The 9,936-nt window shown below is 46.5% G+C and overlaps 1 non-coding gene across 1 annotated transcript; it reads left to right on the plus strand.

Annotated features, from left to right (window-relative positions):
- Positions 1 to 9,609: 9,609 nt before the first annotated feature.
- TRNAE-UUC (transfer RNA glutamic acid (anticodon UUC)) lies at positions 9,610 to 9,686 on the plus strand. Its single transcript has one exon. It is a non-coding gene; the product is annotated as a tRNA-Glu (tRNA).
- The last annotated feature ends 250 nt before the right edge of the window (positions 9,687 to 9,936 follow it).

A 9,936-nucleotide genomic window follows, 5' to 3' on the forward strand; every position in this document is an offset into this window, starting at 1 on the left:
GAATTTTTGATGTTTCTGGTGGTGACTGGACATAGTAGTTGCTCACTGAATACTTGTCCATTAAATGAATTCACATTTCCCCTGACTCAGCCGACATACTTTCAAGTCCTGGCTTTGTGCTGCCTGCAAAGTGTCTCATCGGAAATAGCCCTGGAGCCCTGCATGGAAACCATGGTGCTTTGGAGAGGATACTCACAGATCCAGAGGCTTGGCTGAAGGCATGGAAGAGCACCGTCCAGGGCAGCAGAGGCAAGTATCCTACCTCCTGAGGCCCATGGGCACCCAGATCTCTGTCCCACGGCGTGTGCATTCAGATGGTTTTTTCCATCCCCTGAGAGCAGGGCTCAGCCCGGTGGGAGCCCCGGGACACTGCCCTGCTTCCTGCCTCCTCCTCATTGCTGTCCCTGAGGACCCTGCATTCCCCAAGGCAGGTCTGAGCACACAGTGGGTGGAAATATTTCCCCAAGTATATCCACTTCCTAAGCCCCAAACTTGTGAAGGTGACCGACCTTATTTGGAAATGGAGTCTTTGCAGATGTAATCTGGTTGAGATGAGGTCGTTCTGGAGTGAGGCGGGCCCTAGATCAGGTACCCGTTGTCTTTAGGAGGAGAGAGCCATGTCTTGGAGACACACAGATATACCGAGAGCAGGCTGTGTAAAGACGCAGGTGGAAGAGTCAAGTGAGGTGGCCACAAGCCCCGGAAAGCCAAGGATTGCTGGTGGCCCCCAGAAGCTGGGAGTGGCACAGAGGAGCTCCTCCCTGGAGTCTTTGGAGAAAGCACAGTCCTGACCACACCTGGATCTTGCACTTCTGACGCTTGAACTGAGAGAGAATATATTCTCATTGTTTTAAGCCACCAAGCTTGTGGTCCTTTATTATGGTAGCCCTGGGACAAGAACACAGGCTGAACCACTTAGTGTTGAAGGAGGAGGCTGTGAGTGCAACCTGAGTCACATCCCCACCTTGCCAGGGTTGAGCTGTGTGACCTTGAATGAGTTACTTAACCTCTCTGTGCCTTGGTCTCCCCCTGAGCTGTGGAAGGGCTGAGTTAGTGAGTCTCCAGTGTTAGACAGTGGACAGGTGCCCGGCATGATGTAAGCCCCTAAAAGTGCTAGTTCCATGTTTCAGAATTTAAGTTTCCCGTTCACTTCAGTGCTGGCATGTGCTCTCAGGACACACACTTGTTCTGTGCCATTTTTCTGGGGACTCATTCTATGCACCACCAACCAGGCAGCTTAAACAACAGAGCTTTACACTCTCAGAGTTCTGGGGGCCAAAAGTCCAGAATCAAGGATTCAGCAGGGCCGTGGTGTCTCTGAGGAGTCTAGGAGAGCTAGAAGGTCCTCCCTGACCATTTCCAGCTTCCATGGGGGCCCGGCCTTCCTCGGTTTGCAGATGCGTCACTCCAAACTCCACCCTCCCTGTGTGTCCTCTGTGTCTCCATCTCTCTTTCCACATGACCCCAGTAGTTAGACTGGAGACCAGCTCGCTCCTCAATGACCTCATGTTAACCTGATGACATCTGTGAAGACCCAGTTTCCCAAGGCAGCCACAGTTGTGGGTGTTGTGGTCAGGACTTCAATGTGTCTAGTGGGGGACACGATTTGCCTCACAGCACCGCTTCTTGTGAAAACTTCTAAAAATTGTGGGGAGGTATTTTCACTTCAGGCACTTAACAGATTTTCTTTTAAAAATGTATTTTACGCATGAGCATTGGACAACCAGTGGAACTTGTGTTAAAACAGCTGCCAAGTGTAGATCACTGCTGTGGGAGGTTTCATGAATAGTTGGGACATGGCTCAGATGCTCAGTCGTGTCCGACTCTTTGTGGCTCCTTGGACTGTAGCCCATCAGGCTCCTCTGTCCATGGGATTCTCCAAGCAAGGATACTGGATTGCCATTTCCTTCTCCAGAGGATCAGAAATTGACCTGTCTGTATGTGCCCTCTTCTTGCCTGGAGAATTCCATGAACAGAAGAGCCTGGCCAGCTACAGTCCATGGGGTCACAGAGTCAGATACGACTGAGTGGCTAACACACACACACACACACACACACACACACATGTGCACACACACACACACACACACACTTATGCCCAGAAACTTCCTAGCTTTTGACTTTATGGGATTCACTCATTCATTTGTTCATTCAGTAAATGTTTGTTGCATCCTTTGCATTTTAGCATCCATGGAAGATACAACAGAATATGAGGCCTTGGTCCTCTAACTCTGGTCCAGCTTTTTCTGGCTTAAACTTGTCCTGAGCATCTTTTTCCCATTTTGGAAAGTTCCATTTTCTGTTCCAAATCTAGCTGGTTTTCCATACCCTTCTCCCCATACCCAGATGGGAGACACACAAGCTTCTGTTTGTGTCTTGCTTGCAGCTGGATCTGGTGGAAACTTCATTCCTGAGGATCTCTGCTGTGGGTGGATGGGACAGCCATTTTACTCGCCACTGTGATTTCACAAGCTACACATGTGCATGGTGACCCAGGCATCAACGGAATTCAAAATCTTTGTGAAGAACAAACTTTTGCACAGCAAAGGGAACCATAAATAAAACAAAAAGACAACCTACAGAATGGGAGAAAAAACAATGCAACTGACAAGGGCTTAATTTCTAAAATATGCAAATAGCTCATACAACTCAATAATAAGAAAGCAAATGGCTCAATAAAAGTGTGGGCATTTCTCCAAAGAAGACATACAGATGGTGAATAGACACATGAAAAAGTTCTGGACATCATTAACTATTAGAAAAATGCAAATCAAAACTACAATGAGGTATCACCTCATGCTAGCCAGAATGGCCATCATTAAAAAGTCTACAAAGAATAAATGCTGGAGAGAGTGTGTAGAAAAGGGAAACTTCTATTGGTAAGAATGTAAGTTGGTGTAGCCACTATGGAGCACAGTATGAAGGTTCCTTAAAAAGCTAAAAACAGAGTTACCATATGATCCAGCAATCCCACTCCTGGGCATATATCCAGATGAAACTCTAATCCAAAAAGATACATGCTCCCCTATGTTCACAGTATCACTATTGCAAACAGCCAAGACATGGAAACAACCTAAATGTCCACTGACAGATGAATGGATAAAGAAGATGTGGTACATATGTACAATGGAATACTACTCAGCCATGAAAAAGAATGAAATGATGCCATTTGCAGCAATGTGGATGGACCTAGAGATTATCATATCAAGTGAAGTAAGTCAGAGAAAGAAATCACTTATAGAATCTAAAATATGATACAAAGGAACTTACTTATAAAACAGAAACAGACTCACAGACATAGATAACAAGCTTAAGGTTTTCAAGGGGAAGGGTGGAAAAAGGGATAAATTAGGAGTCTGGAATTAGCAAATACAAACTTCTAGATATAAAATAGATAAACAATAAGGACCTACTGTATGGCACAGGGAACTATATTCAATATTCTGAAAAATAAAAAAAACCAATGTAATATGAGTAATGCAGTGTCGGCCACTTAAAATCTCAAATGAGTGCCATTTTACAGGAAAAATAATAAATATAGTGTATTTGGGTTCTCCAGAGAAACATAACAGATAACCAACAGAGTAACAGGGTGTGTGTGTGTGTGTGTGTGTGTGTGTGTGTGTGTATGTATCTATGTCTAGATCAAGAGAAATAAATATTTAATTTAAGGAATTATCTTACACATTTAAGGGGACTGCCCAATCTAAAATTTTCAGGGTAGGCTGACCGACTGATGACTCAGAATAGTTGCATTTTGAGCCCAAAGTCTGTTTTGGCAGTATTCCCTCTTCCTTGGGGGATTTCCTTCCTTTTTCTTTGTCTTCCACTGATTGGATGAGTGTGTTGTGTGTGTGTGCTCTCAGTCACTCAGTCTTGCCCAGTTCTTTGCAACACCATGGACTGTAACCCACGAGGCTCCTCTGTCCATGGGATTTTTCAGGCAAGAATACTGGTGTGGGTTGCCATGCCCTTCTCCAGGGGATCTTCCCAACCCAGGGATCAAACCCATCTCTCCTGTGTCTCCTGCATTGGCAGGTGGGTTCTTTACCACTAGCACCACCTGGGAAGCTGATTAGATGAGACCCTCTCCCCCAATACAGACAGCAATTTGCTTTACAAAGTCTACTGATTAAATGTTAATCTCATCTAAAAAATACCTTCAAAGAAACATCTAAAATCATATTTGACTAAAAGCTGGGTACCACAGCCTAGCCAAGTTGACATGTAAAACTATGACTAATCAGGGTTTAAATTTAGCTTTATTTTTAAATATGAGTTAAGTTTTTATAAGCCTCCTAATGAAAATGAACAATGCAAGAATGAGAATAAGGAAGGCTCATCACTGAAGATGATGACACGTGCATTTCTCAGACCTTGGACGTGATATCTGTGCAGGACAGATGTGCAGCTGTAACTCTGTGTCATCAACAGACACTCCTGTCTTCAGTCCCACCTACGTGCAAGTGATCGGGCAAATACGTTACTCATGCCCTTTTCATTTTGCTCTTGTTGTTCAGTCACTAAGTTATGTCTGATTCTTTGAGACCCCATGCATTGCAGCATGCAAGGCTTTCCTGTCCTTCACCATCTCCTGGAGCTTGCTCAAACTCATGTCCATCGAGTCGGTGATGCCATCCAACCACTCATCCTCTGTCGTCCCCTTCTCCTCTTGCTTTCAATCTTTTGCAGCATCAGAGTCTTTTCTAATGAGCTGGCTCTTCTCATCAGGTGGCCAAAGTATTGGAGCTTCCGCTTTAGCATCAGTCCTTCCCATGAATATTGATTTCCTTTAGGATTGACTGGTTTGATCTCCTTGGAGTCCAGGGGACTCTCAAGAGTCTTCTCCTGTTTTTCTTATTGCTTTTTTCCCTTATGAGGATGAAAATACAATGGAATTAATGATAATTCATGAGAACGTGGCAGTTCATAAGCATTGCCACAGCTAAAAGTACCACAGATGTCAATGATGGGCTGGTGCACTGGACACATCTATCCCATGCTGGATGCCTGACAGATATGAATTAGGAAGTGCTAGGGGCTATTGAATCATTGCTGGGTGTGGGAGCTATCCTGTCCATAGCAGGAGGTTGTGCAGCATCGCTGGCCCCACACCTGTGAGAGGTCAGTAGCAACCCTTTTAGTTTTGACAACCCAAAACATCTCCAGATGTTGCCCAGTGTCTCCTGGCTGGAGGGGACCCCAGAGCATCAAGTGTGGGCAGCAGGATCCAGGGAGTGTACAGGGTGGAGGATCCCGGGGGTCACTGCAGGCTGAAGCTACGAGGCTGCACAGACTGTGCACAGGGAAGTCAATGACCTTGGCGGAAGGTAGAGATGGTGCAAATGTGGACAGGAGCCCAGACACTGCAGGGTTTGGAGCTTTCATGTTGGGAGCTGGTATGCAGATCCAGAGGTTAGTGGCAGTCCATTCTGGGTCCAGACCTGTTCTTCCCATCCAGAGCCTCAGGGTGGGCTTGCTGCAGGAACCCTGTGGCCTTCACCACCGTAAGTACTTGGTTAAGACCAGCTGAAATCCCGCCATCCCTGAAGACTCAGCCCCAGGCAGGCTTCAGGCTCTGAGGATTCTAAGTGCACCAGCTGTGTGGTCCACACTCTGTCTCCCTCTCAGGAGAGCATGTGAACACACAACTGGAGAGGCACCTTACTGAAGCATCCCTGGTTCAGTACAGGGCCCATGAAGGACATCCGGACTTACAAGTGATCCTCATGCCCCGGTACTGGGACTTGCCCCTGAGGAGCCTTCCCAGACGGCTGCATGTGTCTTACAGAACCTCAAGGATGCTCAGGGCATCATAGTGATGACATGAAGGAAAATGAGCACCAACAGACTGAGGTGCCTCCCCACCTCACTACTCGTGAGCAGCCTGGATAAGAAAATGCAGAGCTTCTATTTTCAAAAATAGGCTGAGCAGACTCCAGAGAAGAGATACAGACCCCAAATGAACACATGAAAAGATGCTCAACATCGTTTGCCATCAAGGAAATGAACAATAACATGATCATGAGATACCACTACATATCTATTGTTATATCGCTAAGTTGTGTCCGACTCTTTTTCTATCCCATGGACTGTAGCCCACCAGGCTCCTCTGTCCATGAGATTTCCCAGGCAAGAATACTGGAGTGGGTTGCCATTTCCTTCTACAGGGGATCTTCCCGGCTCAGGGATTGAACCCATATCTGCATTGCAGGCGGATTCTTTACCACTGAGCCACTTAGGAATCCCAACAGATATCCATTCTCCCCCCAAACTCCCCTCCCATACAAGCTGCCACATAATATTGAGCAAAGTTCCCTGTGCTATACAGTAGGTCCTGTTGGTTATCCATTTTAAATATAACAATGTGTACATGTCCATCTCAAACTCCATAACTATCCCTTCCTCCCATCTTCCCCCTCAACCTCGGGCAGACAGAATTTTGTTCTCTAAGTCTGTGAGTCTCTGTTTTATAAGTTCATTTGAATCATTTCGTTTTAGATTCCACATATATGGGATGTCATAGGACATTTCTCCTTCTCTGCCTGACTTTCTTCACACAGCATGACAATCTCTAGGTTCATCCATGTTGCTGCAAATGGCCTTATTTCATTTGTTTTAATGACTGAGTAATATTCCATTGTATATATGTGCCACGTCTTCTATATGGGTCTATTATTTATTCCAGGAAAAACAAAAATATCAGGACATATACCAGGGGTGCTGTGGGTGTGGGGAGAGGTGACCGATAGCAAAGGGACAGGAAAGGGCTTTTAGGGGTGATGGCAATGCTCTGTACATTGATGGAGATGAGCTGTACATCTGAAAAAGATGAACTTTTTATTGAGATACAACTGACATGTAACATCATATTAATTTCAGGTGTGCAACATAACTATTTATGTATATACTGTGAAATGAGTAAATTTTATTGGCTGTACATTTTACCTCAATAAATCCATCTTAGAAAAACATAAAGAATGCAAAGCAAGCTCTTCTTCAGAAGATGTGAAGACTCAAGGTCACAGGATCTCGAAATCTTCTGAAATCTTGGGACTTCCCTGGTGGTTCAGTGGCTGGGACTCTGCACTCTCAATGCAGGGGACCTGGGTTTGATCCCTGGGTGGGGAACTAGATTCCACATGATGCAACTGAATTCCCATGCTGCAAGTAAAGATCCCACTTGCCACAACCAAGACCTGGTACAGTCAAAAAATAAATACTTAGAAAAGCCTCTGAAATCTCAGCGTGGAAGGGGAGCAGATTTTGCCATCCCCAAATATGCCACTTGCAAATGATTATTTTGAGCTAAATGCAATCAGCCCCCAGCAGATTCAGGAAAGGCTCTGTACCTCCTCCTCTGCCTGTTTACATTGGAGAGGGAGCCTATACCAGAAAAAGAGCACTCACCAAGGAAACTTTTTTTACCTAAGAAGCTTACCTGCCTAACAGGGCAGCTCCTGTTTTCCAAGCATCTCTTCTGCCTTCATGTGAACGGTCCCTCTCCCCGTGGCCTCCCCACCATTTGCCTTAGCTCAGGATGTCCTACCGGAGAAGGCAATGACAACCCACTCCAGTACTGTTGCCTGGAAAATCCCATGGATGGAGGAGCCTGGTAGGCTGCAGTCCATGGGGTCACTTGGAGTCGGACACAACTGAGTGACTTCACATTCACTTTTCACTTTCATGCATTGGAGAAGGAAATGGCAGCCCACTCCAGTATTCTTGCCTGGAGAATCCCAGGGACGGGGGAGCCTGGTGGGCTGCCATCTGTGGGGTTGCACAGAGTCAGACGCAACTGAAGCGACTTAACAGCAGCAGCAGGATGTTCTACAAGCTTCAGTTACCTGGTTGCCTTTTGAGTCTTTGTGTCTTTCTGGGGCTTCTGTATGTAAGTCATTTTGTTTGCTTCTTTTCCTATGCATTAATGGATTTAATGATCAGACCAGCCAAAGAACCTGAAAGAGAGGAAGGAAAACTTTCTTCCCCTGTACTACATGCCCTGGAGAAATCCAGAGGAGGACAGAGTTTCAGAGCAAAACTCAGGAATCTTTTCGTTTCTGGGTTTTAGGTTTTTTGTTTGTTTGAATATTTATTTGTTTATTTGGCTGTGCTGAGTCTTAGTTGTGGCATGTGGGATCTAGTTCCCTGACCAGGGATGGAACCCTGGCCCCATGCATTGGAAACGTGGAGTCTGAGCCACTGGACCACCAGGGAAGTCCCTAGATTTTAGGTCTGGGGCATGAGCCACCTTATCTGTTTAAACATAAGACTTAGGGGGGCTTTCTGGGACTGTTCTAGCCTCCATCATGCGAGGATCCTTCTTCCCACGCCTTGCTGAACCTTTAGTATAGACACGTTATTTTTCCATAAACAAGGGTATTAGGAAATGATATTTTTGGCAAGCACTGCTTTATGAAGACTTTTCTCTTTGGTTTTTTCTGTACAAGGAAACGTGGAAGGTGAGATCACTCATTTCAGTGAATATTTTTGAAGTGAAGCATGAAAACCAATGCTATGATGTTTGTACACCTTGAAATAAAACATTAGTGGGAAAACTGCATCTGTTGGGAACCCATGTTGGACCCTGAACCTCAAAACAGGGAAAAGCGAGATGGTTGTGATTGTGCTGGGCAGGGCTCGGCCTCCCGCCTCCCCACTCCTGGATTTGCCCTCTACCTCTCCCCCGCCCCTCTGCACACTTCCACCTACCCCAGGCCCACCACACTCAGGAAGAACTGCCATCACATGGCTCCCTGGCACGTCTTGTGGGAAGGCAGGGCAGACGGCCCTGAAGGTCAGCCTGGAAGCCTTGGGCCTGTTCTGGGAGGAGCTCAGGTTGTGGGTCTGCCCAGACACTGTTCCTGCCACTTTCTGGATCTTTCTTTGGGAGGTAGGGTCAGGTCAGGAGATGCTGTGTTGGGGCTAGTCGCCCCTTCTCCCTGCAGCTGGGCTTGAGCAAACTGAATCCGGGGTGTGGGTCTGGGCAGAAGCCAGTCTCAGTCCCGCCTCCAGGCCTTGGTTGTGGCCTCTGGACCAGCTTTCTCCAGACACCTGCATCTGGGGACTGGAGCCAGCAGCGCCTTTCCTGGATGTGAAAGTGGTGACATGGCAGCATCTGGCCTTTGTTCTTCTCGTGTAGCTCCCACTTACACAGGCAATTCCAGGTTCTGGTCCACATAGCACCTCCCCAGACCACAGCCCATGGGCCCTGTGCTAGAGGAGGCCTGAGATGGAGGGCTTGCAGGGGATTCCTGGGTTGGGAAAGATTGAAGGCAGGAGGAGAAGGGGATGACAGAGGATGAGATGGTTGGATGGCATCACCGACTCAATGGACTTGAGTTTAAGCAAGCTTAGGAGATGGTGAAGGACAGGGAAGCCTTGCGTGCTTTAGTCTGTGGGGTTGCAAAGAGTCGGACACTACAGACTGAAAAACAGCAACCTGGGCCTCTGAGAAGCTGATCTGAGGCTGCAGGTCCTCTACAGCACACAGTTCTGGACCCCCATCTGTCTGGGGTTGCCTGAAGGTGGGCTTTGCAGTTTGTTACTTGGTGTCATACAGGCTCAGCAGCTAGTACTTTAAAAAAAATTTAAAGATATTTGGGGAATTCCCTGGTGGTCTAGTGGTTAGGACTCTGCACTTTCATTGCTGAGGGCCCAGGTTCAATTCCTGGCTGGTTGGGGAACTAAGGTCCTACAAGCTATGCAGCATGGACAACTAAAATAAAAATTAAAAATAAAGAAGACATGATTTTTCTGGAATGTGTTTAAGTTCACAGCAATATTGAGAGATTTCCCATAAACCTCTTTTCTCTACTCAGGCACATCTTCCTTCACTATTGACATCTCCCCCAGATGGTACATTTGTCACCACCGATGAGTCTGCATTGACACATCATTATCATCCAAGGTCCATAGTTTACATTAGGGGCCACC

This window comes from Giraffa tippelskirchi, chromosome 2 (assembly GCF_054371585.1).
Source record: "Giraffa tippelskirchi isolate mGirTip1 chromosome 2, T2T-mGirTip1v1.2.pri, whole genome shotgun sequence".
Taxonomy (NCBI): domain Eukaryota; kingdom Metazoa; phylum Chordata; class Mammalia; order Artiodactyla; family Giraffidae; genus Giraffa; species Giraffa tippelskirchi.